Source organism: Rattus rattus, chromosome 3 (genome assembly GCF_011064425.1).
Source record: "Rattus rattus isolate New Zealand chromosome 3, Rrattus_CSIRO_v1, whole genome shotgun sequence".
In the NCBI taxonomy this organism is placed as follows: Eukaryota; Metazoa; Chordata; class Mammalia; order Rodentia; family Muridae; genus Rattus; species Rattus rattus.
Window position 1 is genome coordinate 172,042,007 of NC_046156.1, and position 16,114 is coordinate 172,058,120.

At 39.2% G+C, this 16,114-nt stretch overlaps 1 protein-coding gene across 1 annotated transcript in view; it reads left to right on the forward strand.

Annotated features, from left to right (window-relative positions):
• The first annotated feature begins 1,616 nt into the window (after positions 1-1,616).
• Nipbl (NIPBL cohesin loading factor) overlaps positions 1,617-16,114 on the forward strand; it is a 163,759-nt gene continuing 149,261 nt past the window's right edge. The window contains exon 1 of the mRNA XM_032898802.1: positions 1,617-1,986. The gene's annotated coding sequence lies outside the window, so the exon portion shown is untranslated. The remainder of the gene's footprint in view (positions 1,987-16,114) is intronic.

Here is a 16,114-nt window from a genome sequence, read left to right on the forward strand (position 1 = left end):
GAAAGCCCCGAGGATAAAATGAGAAGGAAGCCGCCAACCGGGAAGGTAAACAGAAGCGCTGGAGGCACCCAGGTGACATTTGAGCAAAACCCTGAAGATAAGGGCGCCGCAAGTCCTATGGGCACTCGGCGAGGCTCAGTTCTATTTGCACGGATACCAAGTCCCGACCTTTTCCCCCACTCGCAGGACTCCTTGGGCCGAGGTCACCGCCCTGACTTAACTACCTCTGGTCGCGATAGTCATCTAGTGTCTGGAGAGCAGGAATGACAAAATCTTTAACACTTAACCCCCAGTGACTTCTAAAGCAAACGAATAACCTGTAGGCGAGCTGTCCCATACTTCTTGCACATCTGTGCATACACAAGTAAACGATTAACGCTGACAACTTACTTTATTTAAAAAATAGCATGGTTCCTCCTCAGTAAAATCCGCTTACCTACTGGCACTTTTTACCTGAAGAATTAGCCCCCTAACAATTTATACAAAAAAAAAAACAAAAAAAAAAAAAAAACAGAGAAAACTGTGTGGCGATGAAATGCCTCCTGTTTTACAGTAAGACACTATGAACGGGCACGGTACTCTGTGCGTGTTCACATTTTGTACTCCAGCCTTGTCCAGAGCCTCTGAGTTTTCAAACATAAAGAAGAAAAGGACGTTTTGAAGTGCGCCGGTCCCCGAGCTCTGGTGTCCGGCGTCCGGATGGCCTGGGCTCCACCCACAACCTAGATCGCAGCGCCAGAGCTACCCGCTCCTCGCTCGCACAGCGTCGCCTACAGGCCTTATCCTGACTACCAGGGAGGCATCAAAACCACCGCCAAAAGGGGTTAAAAGAGGCAAGTCCAGCAGCACCCGCATATTTCCAGAATTAATGCACCACCACCACGATCACGATTCCAACTCAGCTAGGCTGGGAGCCTTCACCTCCGAGGACTGTGGTCTTCGTAGAAATAACACAGACAGATATAGGGTCCGGCCGCCCCCGGGACGGGGTCGGAGAGGGTGGGCGTTCGATCCATCCATCACGGCCGCAGGAACCCCGTTTGAAAGGTGCACCGTCCGCATCCACGGGCTGGCCGCCTGAGTTCGGCTTCCCCCGGGCTGATGCCCGCGAGTCAGGGAGAGCAGCGCGGCTTCGACTCGCCGCCTTCTGGGGCCTATGAGACCCGGAGCGCCTGAGAGAGGGAGATCCCGGCCTCACGCCACCACACCGGACCAGAGCCCTGCTGCTGTCGCCTCCAGGAAAAAATCAAGCCGGTCACCCGAGCAGCGGCGTAGACGCCACCTTGCAGGAGCGACACCACAGGCAGTATCCACGGCCGTCCAGAGCAGGGCAAGGGCACTGAGAAGAACCGCCGCTGCCGCTGCAGCTGTCGCGGCCACTGCCGCCGAACCTCCGGGCCCGCGGGAGCCGGCGCGCGGAGGCAGAGCTGCGAGCCCGAGTGGCGGCAGCAGCAGCGGCGGCGGCGGCGGCGGCGGCGGTGGCGGAAGTGGAGTAGGGAAGAGGGGGTGGTTGTTAGTGTTTGGCGCCGGCGGAGGGAGTCATTCCTGCAGCTGCACTTCCGGTCGGCATTTTGTTCTGAGAGGGAGAGACGGAACGAGAGAGAGAGACACACACACAGGGCTCCTTCCCCCCGCCCGCCCTCCCCCCCCTCCCTCCGTCGGTACCGACTCACCCGACACCACCAAGCCGCAGGGAGGGACGCCCCCGCCGACAGGAGGATTGGTTCCTGGGCCCGCGGCGATGCCCCCCCGGTAGCTCGGGCCCCCGGTCGGGTGTTTGTGAGTGTTTCTATGTGGGAGAAGGAGGAGGAGGAAGAAGAAGAAGCAGCGATTTGTCTTCTCGGCTGGTCTCCCCCCGGCTCTACATGTTCCCTGCACTGAGGAGACGGAAGAGGAGCCGTAGCCACCCCCCCTCCCGGCCCGGATTATAGTCTCTCGCCACAGCGGCCTCGGCCTCCGCTCGGATTCAGACGCCGATTCGCCCAGGTAAATTCCTGCTCTTTATTTCGGCGGCGGCGGCGGCGGCGGCGGCGCCGGCGCCAGGTCCTCAGCGTTTCTCCTCCTCGCTCCCCTCCCCGCCGTTTCCTCAGCGGCCCCAGGTCTCTTCCACGGGGCGAGTCGAGAGTTCGCTCCTCTCCGGCGGCAGCCACCCTGGGTGGCGGCGGTTTTTGTACCCTCTCCCGGCCGGCTGCGGTGACGGGGACCGGGCTCCTGCCGGGCGGCCGGGGAGGCGTAGGCCCGGCGGAGAGTGCAGGCCGCGGGCCAGCGGAATCTACTTGAGCTCGGGGATTAGGAGAGCTCCGGGCTGAGCGGAGCGACTGCTGGTCGGTGACAGGCCTCGCCCGGGAGAGGAGCCGTAGCTAGTGAGGAGGCGGAAACAATACAACTATCAGCAAATGTGCCCCGATCGTCCCCATATTTACAACTTTCCCGGTCCGGGAGTGGGGAACGTCCCAGTGAAACAAACAACCCCCCTTCTTCCCCCTGTGACCCCATGAAGGGAGGAAGTAGTTTCAGTTAGTGAAACAAATGTAAATACTCAGACACGGCTACAGTGGTAATTCTCTGCAAAACTTGTTTGGACGTTGGAAAGTTAATAAAGACTCGTTTTCTTTGTAAAAGGATTAAACCGTCCACATGTATATTTAATACAGAAAACCGTAGCGCTGTGCACACTGCACATCCTCGCCCAGGAGCTTTTATGTTGTTTGACAGTGTGTGTAGCACATGGACTTTATTCAAAGACCAAGTATAAAGAACTTGACAGGTTTACTCCGACACTTTGTATTTGTATGTTGTTATGTAAGGATAATTTTAAATGACTACATAAAACTCTCTGATACTTTCTAGCCTAAACGTGTGCAGGCATACAAAGAATTCTAAGTGTTTTGAGCTTATGCCGAGATAAGGATGAAACCTATTTTCTTTCAAAGGATAGAAATTAAGTTACACTTAGAATCTTTGGGAGGTTTAAAGCGAGACACACACACACACACACACACACACACACACACACACACACAAGGTGCCATCCTTTCTTGTCAGGGCAGATCTTCTTGAGTCCCAGGATTGTCATTGGCTGTTTGTACTATGATGTTTGACTGTGTAATGAGCGAGGTGTCATTTTAATAGGTCAAATGTATCTGTAAATGCTGGAGAAAAATATCAGTTCTGTATCTTAACAAGTTCTAGTTCACGAGTAAGTTAGATGTTGGGAGCTTGTTTCTGGCGGCTTTGGGAATGGAAGTTAGTGAAAGACGGAAATACCTTTTTTAAAGTCCTCAGACTTATAAATTGCACAGAAAAAGAAATGTCCCGTTTGATACTTTGTTTCATATTCGCCGAAGGAAAACTCATTTGTTAAAAGGAAGCAACACTGTTCACTAAGGTCCTTTCTTTTAATAGTAGTGGTTAAAATATTGGTTTAAATATTCCGTGCATTAAGTTTTCGTCACTGTAGAATAAATAACTTTTCTGCGGGTTACTTTGGAGTTTAACATGCTGCTTACAAAAAATTGCTCCACCTTTCCTGCAAACGTATGGATACATGTTTAAAAGAGTGAAGTTAATATAGCTGTCACGTACTAGGCATGTTTTTAATGCTATAAATCCGTGTAGTAGTCAGTAGCGTGTCCGTGATTTGTATTGGTCCGGGAGCAGTTTGAATTTTAAAAAGCCTGGAGCTCCTGCTGAGCCCCAATCCCGGCCTCCCTCCCTCCCACTAATCTCCCATTCCTGTCTTTGTGCTGCCTGCTCCTGTTAGACTCTGTTTGCTACGGGGCCTCAGGCCTACGGGGGTGAAGGGGGGTGTAGTGGGGGGTATGCCAGGAGGAATGCTGAAGTGAGGAAGACTTCCCGTCTTGAGAAAGCAGTTTGGTGTTGGGGGCGGGGGCGTGTAAAGGGTTGGGTAAAGGCGTCACTAAAAAAAAAAAAAAAGAAAAGAAAAAGAAAAAGAAAAACTGTTTTAAAGGCTCTGTGATTATCTGTTCAACTTTTATTTGAACTGTATGTCAAAAGATGAACTTGTTTCCATGAAAGATAATGGGAAAAGAGTTCTTCTTGCTTAGTTTTCATAAACAGAAGCAACTTTATTTGGCAGGGTTATAAGTTACAAGGAGTCTTACGCAGACGTGTGGATCAGTCTAGTAGATATTAGTGTATTTTTTTCTTAAGTCTTTGGAATTAGGTTACAGTTAGTCCTTTCTTTATTATTTGTGTTCTACATATTTTGTAGTTTGTAAGTAATGTTCAGTTAGTGGTGCTTTCATAAGATAATGTAAACAGTTCTTGAGAGTAATTTGAAAATATTTCTGCTTTGCTCAGTTTAATTTAAATAGATTGTTTTTAAAAGGGAAAACTCAGTCCTTGAACTTTTTGGATAATTTAGTTGGAGAGAACAATTTATGTTTCATGAAAGATTGCAGGTGTCAGTCTGTTGGATGTCACCTGTATTGGTTGAGAGACTCACCAGTGAAAATCTTTTGCTGCACTTCCTCCCTTTAATACAGTGAAAAGGTACAACCACTAAACATTCCAGTAATTTAATAATTCTAGTTACAGTATTTGGAGAAATATTCTTAATATACCCAATGTGTCCCTAGTGTGTCTAACTTCAATCCTGTGGTGTAGTGTTTTTCTTAAGTGTGCAGTTACCAATAACTTGGGAGAAATAGTTTTAATGTAAATAATGAGATTCTAGTAAATCAAAGTTAAAATTAAATACGTAATAACTTTTTAACATTTTTAAGAAGTATATTGGGATGCTTTCTAAAGCCATCACCCATCTATTTACTAAAGATATATGAATGTACTTTGAACCTGTGCTAGAAATTATTTTACTGCTGCCTACATTTAAAAAGAAAAGGAGTGGTGTATGTGAAAAAAAAGATTGAGGTTGTTCAGTAGAGATGAAAAGTGAAGATTTTTACTATGGCAGTAAACAACTTTGATTTTGCTAGTGATTGGCATTAAAATTTTAAAATATGAGCAGAACTATACCAGTTGGTATGTGAAAGTTTCTTTATTTCAAACAGACTACTGAACTAAAAAATACACTTTAAAGCTTTCCTATTAATTTCTTATTTAATTATCTATACTAATCGATCAGAGTACCATAAAAACATCTGACATGGCTGTATAAGATTTTGATATAGCCTATTCTATTTTTACTTTCTCAGGATAAGACATAACAAAATTAACAACTAACTTTGTGTTTTAGTGTTAACTCTATTGCTTATTAAGAAAAGCATAATTTGAAAATATTTCTAAAATTTTAAACTATTATTTCACTTTTATATTGACTCATTGGGGTAAATCCCTTTGAGAGAAATGTAGTTTAATTCTGTTTATCAAGGTACTGACTAGGTACTTTTATAGAATCCTTATAATAAATTTTAACCTTGAAGATGCTTATTTTAATGTTCTAACCATACTCTTTGCTTTGGTGGTAAATTTATGTTCTTCAAGACTTTAGAGCTCATTTTAAAATTCATTATTTTCAATAATTATCTTTTATAATAATATTTTATGGTTTTAGAATTTTCAATTGGCCTGAATCCATTTATAAATATTATGTTTATATGAAAGAAATAATTGGGATGGTTTTTTTAATAGAAAGAGAGAGAGAGAGTGTTAAAGGGGTTTTCTGATAGTTAATACTTTATCTTTGTATCAGATTATGTTTCTCTAAGAAATGTCTGCACTTTGCTCTTCAAACCATGTATTTCTTAGTAGTAATACTATACCTTTTTTTTAAATCTTAAAAAGAGAGGTTATCCATCCTTCCCCACCCCCCCATAGTTATATTTTTCTGGTGAGAGCTTAGTAGTTTGATATATATTGGCGTGTGTTCAAACTACTGATTTTATTTTTTCTGTGTACCTATTAAGTGACTATTTTTGTTGTAAATGATATGTAACATTTTCTGAGTTGTTTGCTTTTTAATTCTTTTAGTGGGAGTCTTAGTGTTTCTCCTTAATTTTTACAGCAACTTCAAAAAACCCATTTCTGTCCAATTAAAGCCATCGTTCTAATTTTAAAGGATATTTCATACGATTAGAATATTTTTCCCTAGTAAGTTAATTAATAAAAGTGATTTTAGATATTTGTATTGTATACAGCCTTGTTTTTGTAGAAATCTGGAGTTAATTTAAATGAATTGAGTTTTACGAGACTAGATTATCATTTTTAAAGCCCAAAGTGGTATTTTAGAAAGGTTATTTAATAGTAAGAGTATTGTCAACTAAGGTTTTTCCCTATAAGGTTTTGATTGCCTATCATTTGCCGGGAATTGTGCTAAGTGTGTCCCCCATAATATTATTTAATTCTAGAAAGTACATGAAGTAGAAGCAGCTATCCACAGTTTACAGATAAAGAAACTGAGCCTAGGAATATGTAGAATCCATCATAGTTATATAGTACACGAATAATTAATTAGCCTGGCATACATTTGTTTTTAAAAACTCAAGGTTCTGCATCTTTAGTTTTGTATAAAATTCATGCATTCCTTTGATTTCTCAATTGGCGCTGGCGCAGCCTTCATAATCTCTATTGTCAAAGTAATCATGTATGTCATGCTGGGGAGATAGGATTTATGTCCTATACATATGGTATTTTGAAATCAAATTTTAGCAACCTTTTTAATTTTAAGTGGTCTGCATTTTTTACTTCTCTCAAGTGTGTGTGTGTGTGTGTGTGTGTGTGTGTGTGTGTGCGCGCGCATGTGCATGCACGTATGCGCGCAGTTATCATAGTATCTATTTTCAGTAGGAAAAAAATAACTGTAGGTTTATTTCATTCTTAAAATGTAAATGAACAACTAAAAAAGATAAAGGTATAAATTAATGTGACTAACTTTTTTAATACCAGCATTATGTAGTTGTCATATGTTGATCCTTTCAGAATATCCACTTGACTGAGTACTTGTTCAAGAGCTGTTGCCATTACATAATTTTGGGGGAGTTTTGTCTTGTCTTGTTTTAGGCAGGGTCTCATTATTTAACTGGGAACTCACAGAGATCTCTGTCTCTGACTGCTGGGACTAAAGATGTGCATCACCATGGCCAGCAGGATCCAGAGAAGCATTTGAAATAGCAATTTTCCCCTCCCCCCTCTTTTCTCTACCCTACTTTCTTTTTCATTTTCCTTTTCAAGATAGTGTCTCACTGTGCAGCCCTGCCTGAGACTCCCTGTGTTGTCCAAGCTGATCTTCCTGCCTCTGCCTCCCCAGTGTTGGAATAAAGGCATGCACCGCCACACCCAGCCTTGAAATAGTCCATTTAAAATAAACACATTATGGTGAATTTTTATTTTCAGAAGGTGGATTTGAGTTAAATATAGAAATAACACTAAATTTTAGTCCTTTTCAGTCGTTACACCTTTTGATAGGTAATACTTGGTTGTTTTGTTCTGGGTTTTTGTTGTTGAGTGGGTGTGGGTGGGGGGATTGACAGGAGCCCTGGCCTCACTGTGTACTCTTGGCAGGTCCAGAACATGCTAGGTAGACCAGGCTGGCTTGGATCCTCTTGTTTTTCCCCTGAGTGCTGGGATCATAGGTTTGCTCCAGCACACCTGGTAGTACATAGTAGTATTGAATAGATTTCTTGTGCCAGCAACACTACTGGAGTCTTTACAATTAATTTTACCTACTCTTTGAGGTTGGCATATTGTAAACTTATAGAATGATTAAGTAACTAGCTCAAGGACACAGAGCAAAGTGTGAAAAGTAGAGAAAGTATTACAGGGCTGGTACTTTATCCACAGTACTTTATCAACTCTACTGCGTGCCATGATTTCCATGATTTTACACCTGCCCAGATAGTCAGTGAAGCCATGTCTGCAAACAGAACAGAATAAAATAAAACTAAAAAATAAAATAAATAAAAATAAAATAGAATAGAATAAAAATAAACAGAAGCTTATCATATTTAAAAACTTGTTCTGGGTAGTAAATCCAGTGAGTGTTAAGAGGATTCCAACTCAGATAGGTCTAGTTCTAAAATACCTCTATTCTTTGCATTCTTCCCTCTTGCCTCTTCAGAGTTTATAATTTTTTTATGTGTATGGGTGTTTGCCTGCATGTGCATCTGTGTATTATGTGCATTCCTGGTTCCCACAGAAGAAGGTTTTGGATTCCCTGGAACTGAAAACAGCTTTTTGTGGGCTGCTATGTGGGTGCTGGGAATCAAGCATGGGTTCTGTAGAAGAGCAGCTGGCCCTCTTAATCATTGAGCCATCTCTCCAGCCTGAAATTTTATATTGGAATTTTTCATGAAAAGTGTAGGCTTGGTTATAAAGTAGAGTATTTTTTTCTTCTAAAGTTTGTAAAGAGAACCTTAAAATAATTTGAGCATATAGTGTTTGGGATCTGATCCAGGGCCCCATCATACTCAGTATATGCTCTTATCACTAAGCTCTATCCCCAGCCTCCTCAAAAGAGAGGAGTTAGGTTTGGATAAGCTATAGCTTACTTATTACTAGATTATAGTCTTCTATAATACTTGGTTACTATATTTTATACATATTTGTATATATGAATTCAAATAGGATAATATATAAACCATATATTTAAAATATATACATAAAATAGCTCTTAAAATCAGAGACTTTATTGTACTGTTTAATTACTTTATGAAAATACTGAGCATCAGAATTTTGCCCTGAATGCACTAAATTTTAAAAATAATTATGTAGGTAAATTGGCTTTGCCATCTAACTTGTGTCAGACATATCATTTAACTTGGATACATTAAACGCTAAAGTTATCTTTTATTTATATTTGCCTTTTGTCAGAAAGGAAACACCTGGGACATACAGAAATTAATTTATTAAAACTTTTATTTATTTTTACTTAACTGAGAAAATCTAAAGCCATGACAAAACTTGAAATAGCAGATTCATTTTTGATAGTTTTTTAAAGTTTTGTTGTCTTCTTCAGTCCAAAAAATTATGCTCTTATACAGGTGAAATCATACTTGTTTATATGTGGGGTATTTTTTTTAATGCATATTGTTCTAGAAACTTTAGCAGTTTCTGAATTAGTATTAAAAGTCAGAACATGGTTTATATTAAAATCTTAAGCTTTATGGTTGGTATTTATGGTATTTGTTATTTTCACAACTAATAATGCCCTTGAAGTTAATCCTAACATATATTGCTGTTATCCAGCATGGCTACTTGGAAACACTCTAAGAATTATAAAGCAGGGCTCCTTAAACTTTTCAACTCATGGTCCTTTCTTTGCCCAAGAAATTACTATGTGGCCCTGGGGTATGTAGGTATGTAAATCAAGCATTTACTGATAATAAATTGTAAACATTGGGGCTGGAGAGATCTAAAAGAGCTTTGGCTGCTCCTCCAGAGACTTCGAATTGGATTCCCAGCATCCAACAGTCATCTGTAACTCTAGTCCCAGGAGATCCAATACCCTCTTTTAGCCTATATGGGTGAGTCAAGCATGTGGTACCAGACATAAATGCAATAAAATAAAAATAATTAATTAAAAATAAATTATAAACGAGATTTATTTTAAAACAATTCTTTAGCGTACATACTATTTTCCCACTCATTAAAGACTAAAGCAAATTTGCATGCTAACGTGATACATATGCTTGCTTTTTGCCATTTGTTTGTTACAGGAAAGATTAAATCTTGGCTGCAGATGTAATATAATATCTTCAGGTTTATATTTTTGTTTTGTTTGTTTTTGTTTTAAAGACAAGGTCTCACTATGTAACCCTGGTTGACCCGGAATTCTCTATGTAAACTTGACCAGCCTCAAACTCAAATAGATCTCCTTGCCTCTGCCTCCTTAGTGCTGGTATTAAAGGAGTAGTATATATCACTACACACAGCCCTCTTCAGCTTTTTTAGAGTTGATCAATATTTAGATTCAGTAATCATACGTGCTAAGAGCACCACTTGATAAATCTGTAGTACAGAATGGTAGAAATATGTTTAGGGTCAGTTGTTGGAAATTTGTTCCTAGTATCAAGCCAAGATTCATACAATGACTAGTTAGCAAAACAGCGATTTAGATGGTACTGTTTAAAATCTTAACATTCTAATTATGTTAGACTGCAGTCAAAGATAGAGAAACTTAATACTTACAAACTGAGGAGTGTGCTATGAAAATATTAGAAGTTTTTATTTTCCATGGACAAAATATTATGTTTCTATACCACAGAAAACTTTAATGTATACTCAAAACACTGCAATTTATAGAGTATATTATTCTGGAGCTGTGGGAAAGGTGTGTTAAGTTCAGCATCAAGGCTGCAATGAAGTGGAGTGTAGCCGCACAGTGAGCACTGTAGGAGACACCTCTGATGTCATCTACGTGTGGCTTTGAATTCATTCTTGGTTGTTACATGTACAGAAACCTTTTATTATCGCTAAACTGTCACAGCACCCAAATTCAGTTACCTGACTGCTAGAGTCCCCAAAGAGCCACAGTTGAAGCTACTTAAAACATTCTTTTACATGTCTTTTATCTGATGGTATTGTGCTTTGCCAACTTCAGCTAAAGAAGTTGATCATCTGGGATAGGATATTTATGGAGTTTAGTTTTTTCTTGGTAATGGCCAAATTGAAATTTGACGCGGGTTACATTAGGTATAGCTCATTATTACTAGCAGTTCTGTTCTGTCCCTTTTTTTATTTTTAAATGATACAAAGGACATTTTCTCCAAGGTTCTTCTTATGCCTTAGAAGACAACTCTTGAGACTGAAAGTTGAAATATAGCAAGCCTAAAAGCTGCTATTCTTCCTTCTTGAGAAAAGAACGAGGAATGCAGTGTCCCACAGCCTCGCTCAGGTTATCCCATGTGACATGTAGGACGTGGATATTTATGACACATCCATATATGACATCAGTGTTTTACTTAACTCTGCTAACACATTCATTCTCTGCGTGAGTGAAAGTTTTACATAGCATGTAGAATATAGGTACAGAAAAATTCAGACTATTGCTGATAGAAAATCATTGACATTATCCATGGAAATGCTTGTCTGATGTCCCCACTTGTCTAGACATGTATTGCTTTCCAAAATGTTGGGTCAGTGGGTGCTTTTTGTGAGAAATAAGGCATTTTATGAGCATTTCCTTGATCATTTATTACATTTGGTATCATTGGTACAATTATAGCATACCTGTAGAGAAAACAATTTGTCTCTGTGTCCATTCACTGTATGGTGTGCGGCCTTCCTGTGCCTGTCTCTGTGTCCATTCACTGTATGGTGTGCAGCCTTCCTGTGCCTGTCTCTGTGTCCATTCTGTACTGTAGCCTTCCTGTGCCTGTGTCCAGCCTTCCTGTTTTAGGCACTTGATAAAGCTTTGTTGGATTGTTTAGTTGGCATTGAGCTGTGTCTTTGCTTCTATGCTCTCTTCTTCCTTTTTTCTTTTTCATTTTCTCTTTCCCTTTAATCACTAAACTACTAAAATAGAGTTCTTGCCATGTATAGTTCCTAAAGATCTGGTTCTACATCTACGACCAGCCATGACAAGTTTTAGTTTAGTAAGTTTCAAAATACTGTTTCCTTGGCTACAGGTCTTGCCTCTGAGATCAGAGCCTTTTTGTTTACGTGCATTCCTGGCACTACATGCACAATACAACTTGCATATAAAAGTGAATCAAATAAAAATTACAGAATTTTTTCAGCTGAGGGACTATGTAGTATAAGAAACATTTTTCCCCTGTTGGTTCTGGTCCTTTGGACTATATAGTTGGGAATGATATAGTAGAGTTTATTAAAATAAAGCAGTTATCTCATTATTTATTTTAATCTTAACATGGCTTTAAAGTTTTCTTTGCTAACCTCTATTATAACTTATAATATAACTATTATATTTAGGGGAGATTAGGTTTTGATGAGAAGTATATCACTACATATAAAAATGGTGTTCAACTGAAGTTGTGATTTGACAGATGGATTAAAAAATTAAATTAGACCTATTGAGATAATTTATGTCATAAAAGTCGCTCTTGGGTTCAGTTGTTTTGACATACATTAAATCTTGTTACCTACCATTGCTAAGGGCAGAGTATTACCATTATTCTGAAAAGTATTCTGGTGTCCCTTTGTAAACAGTTTCCTAACTCCATCCCAGCCCTTAGCAATAGTCTGATTTTGTTTTTATAGTGTTGACCTTTTCTAAAATATGTAAATGGAATCATATGGTGTATAAAACATTTGCATGTCTTGTTTCTTTTACTTAGAAAGCTTTCGGGATACATTCATGTCATTTATGTGTATCAGTAGTTTGTTGTGACTGAATGTTGAAGTTATGTTGAATGTACTCTTTGATATTTTACTTATGAAAGAGTATTATCAAAAGTAATACTTTTTTTTTTTTTTTTCGGAGCTGGGGACCGAACCAGGGCCTTGGCGGCAGGGCAAAGCGCTCTACCGCTGAGCTAAATCCCAACCCCAAAGTAATACTTTTTAAACAGTGTAGTTATTGTTCTAGAACCTAGCAGTAGCTTTATTATTGAATATTGTACTTGTCCATTACCTCCTCAAACCCAGTATAATTGACATTATTAAATGTCATTTATTTACATTAGTTCATGCTGTTAGATTAAATGCCTTACCAAATAGGTGAAGTAGACATTACTCTTCCTCATATAAGGAAAATAATTATCATCATGTATTTTAAACCTTTAGCATGTAGACTCTAAGGGGTGGCCTAGTAACTAAGTAAAAATTGGATTTACTTTTTTGTTTGTTTTGAAAAGGTTTTTATTTTATGTATTTATTTTGTGTTTGCTTGCGTGCATTTGCACCATTATGTATGCCTGATACAAGTGGAGTCTCGAAGAGGGAGCCCTTGGAACCGAAGTTACAGACAGCTGTGACCTACCATGTAGGTGCTGGGAATTGAAAGCAGGTCCTTTATAAGAGCAGCACTGGTCTTAACCCCTGAGCCATCTTTCCAGCTATTTGGTTGGTTTAGAGACAGGGTTGTTTCTGGCTGACTCAGTATCTAACCTGTGCCAACCTCAAACCTGAAACAATCCTGCCTCATCTCCCAAGTGCTAGAATTGCAGGCCTCACACCCCACACCTGATAATTGAACATTTATAAATGTGTACTAAAAATAAAGCCTATGTTACAGGGAGAACATTTATAGGCTTCCTGTAAAGATTAAAGTTGGAGAATCAGTGCTGTTTACTAAAAATGGAGGCCAATAATGATACAAGCTGTTCTCCGTGTAGTTCATTTGACCTCCCCACCCCAGCTTGGTTTTGAAATAGCTTCCTCTTTGGGGTTTGGGAATCCTCTTGTTACTTCTCTGTATCTTTCTCTTCTCATTAAAAAAAGAGATTTATTTTTACTTATGTGCGGATATGTATGGATCTGTACATGTGCTTGCAGTGTTCACAGAGGCCAGAAAGGAGCTGGAGTCATAGGCAGTTGTGAGTCATCAGTCTGGGATGCTGGGACCCAAACTCAGGTCCTCTACAGAAAGATCAATTGTTCTTAACTGCTGAGTCATGTCTGTAGTTTCTGACACTCTACCCCGACCCCCAACCCCCATCCCCCCACCCCACCCGTTTTAGTCTGTCCCTTTCTCATTCTGAGTGTGTGTGTGTGTGTGTGTGTGTGTGTGTGTGTGTGTGTGTGTGTGTGTGTCAGAAACAGACACACTGACTGACTGACTGACTGACTGACTGACTGACTGACTGACTGACTGACTAGTTCAGGCTGATTTTGAACACAGACCCTCCTGTTCCAGGCCCCACAGTAGATGGACTTGCAGGTTTATACCTCTGTTCAGAGTGCTTTTGGAATATGCCCAAAATGTTCTTAGGGCTGAAAAGATGGCTTGGTCACAATTCCTACATACTGATTACTCACAAATTTATTTCTTGATTCTGTCCATTCTGACTGGGGTGCGATGTAACCTCAAAGTAAGTTAACTTCTATTTCTCTAATGGCCAGTGATATAGAATACTTTAGTGTTTATTAACAATCCATAATTCTTTTGTGGAGTCTCTTCAGATCTATAGCCCACTTTTTTTTTTTTTTGTTCCAATATGCTTTTTTTTTAAAAGACAAATTGATAGGTTCCAGGCTAAAATGATCTACATGATCTGTCTGTGCATATTAGGAATTAGAAGGTATTGGTGGGGAAAGAGGAAGTATTTCTTACATTTTAAAATCTGATTACTCATGGTTCCTAGTATATGTCAATGTTCATTGTACTGCCTTCTGTCTTCAGATGTAGGAGTCACAAAACTGGAATGTAAAATGGCTTAATTATAAGCTTATGGCTATTCTAGGGTAAACTTTAGTGCCTGGATCTCTAATATGTTGACTAGAAGTTTAGCTATGTTGCCTATAGTAATTATATACTTTAAAATAGTCTGTTTTTATTTAAAGATATTTACATAATTTTAGTAGAATAGTAGTTCAGCAACTCTCCATCCCCTTAGTTTTCTTAAAAGTCTGTAGAATTTTGGTATGTTAGATAAGACTGTCATAAGCTTGGTGCTTAAAATTCTAAAAAACATATTAAAGTTGAAGATGTATCAAGGTCTTTGTTTTTCATCTTAAAAGAAATTTGAAAGTTCCTTATGCTATTTGAAAAAATGTGGAATTTTATAGATTAAAAATTTATTTTTCCTAATAGATTATTCAATATCAACAGTTATAAGTATATTATAACTATATTTTATGTTCACAATAAATATAATACATATTGTTTACGAACATATTATAAAGACTTCCTTAGTTTTCTATGTTGTCAATAGTATTTCAGATGCTACCTGTTAATTTGTTGGTAGACGAGCCAGAAGGTTTCATTCTACTATTGAATATTTTATTTGCTTCTATTTTTTTCTTTTTAAATGTTGAGGCAGAGGTGAGGGGATGGTCCCCCTTTTCAAGGCTTTATTCATTAGAATAGAATCCTGTAAACACAAAGCCAAAGATCTTTATGGCTCTTAATAACAGTTTGCCCTGCCATAATTGATTTTCCTTGATGTTGTGATTCATAAAGAAAATTAATTTTGTTTTTCATGTGGAATGCCCTGATTCTATTAAGATTATTTTTAGGTCATTTAAATCCTCCCTCCCCAATATTGTGGCTGTTTTCAATATTTAAACTTTTGAGGTAAAAATCATGGTTTTTCAAAGTATACATATTATTTGGAGATATGCAGCGACATTTGTGTAAGATCTAATCTAGTTACTATCCAAGGAGCATGTAGGCCAGTTGTTAATCCAAACTCATTTCTTCTATAAACTGTCTTAAGTTTATAGAGTCTATGGACTAGTCAAGACAAAGTAAAAAAAAAAAAATTGGATTAAAAAGTGGAAGTGCTGATTGTTAAAGAACATTTCTGATTTTTTAAAAAGGGATAATCAATCTTTTATCTGCCTAAAATAGTAAAGAAAGCCAGAACTGTAATGTAGTGAACACAAAAGTCACTTTCTAGGTAAGACCTATTACTAATTGTATTTTTATTTAATGTATACAAGTACACATGTGTTTGGGCACACATGCGCTAAAGCGCATGTTGATCAACTTGGAGGAATTCATTCTCTCCTTCAGTATGTGGGTCCCAGGTCTTTAATTTAGGTTGTCAGGCTTGATGATCTTACCAAGCCATGTTACTTAGTCTTAATTTTTGCAATACAAAATATTTGGTGTGGTATGTACATGGCTTTGATCTAGTTTCCATTCTTCTGATCATCAAACATTGAGTTTATCTTCTGTTTCAACTCAGAAACAATAGGCGTAGTGAGTAGTTTCTTCTACCCTGCTTTAAGCTCCTGGCCTACTGTGCTACTAACCATGCTAGCTTATTTTTAATATGCTTCTTAGCTCAATGGCCGGGCACATCTAAGCCTCCTGCTGCTAACATGTCCACACCTTCATTCCCAGCTCAGCACCTCTAAATCTGCCCTCAGCTTAGTTCCCAGGTATCTTTTCCTTGCTCAGCACCCTAAATCTGCCCTCAACTTAGTTGCTACTAGTCTCCCTCTTGCTACCCCAGGCCCAATCGGGAAAGTAGCCAGTGGCCACTCCACTGAGATCTCACCTGACTGGTGGCTCTCTCTCCCTGCCAAGCACAACGAATCCTCTTCCCTCCTGCAGCTACTAGCCTGC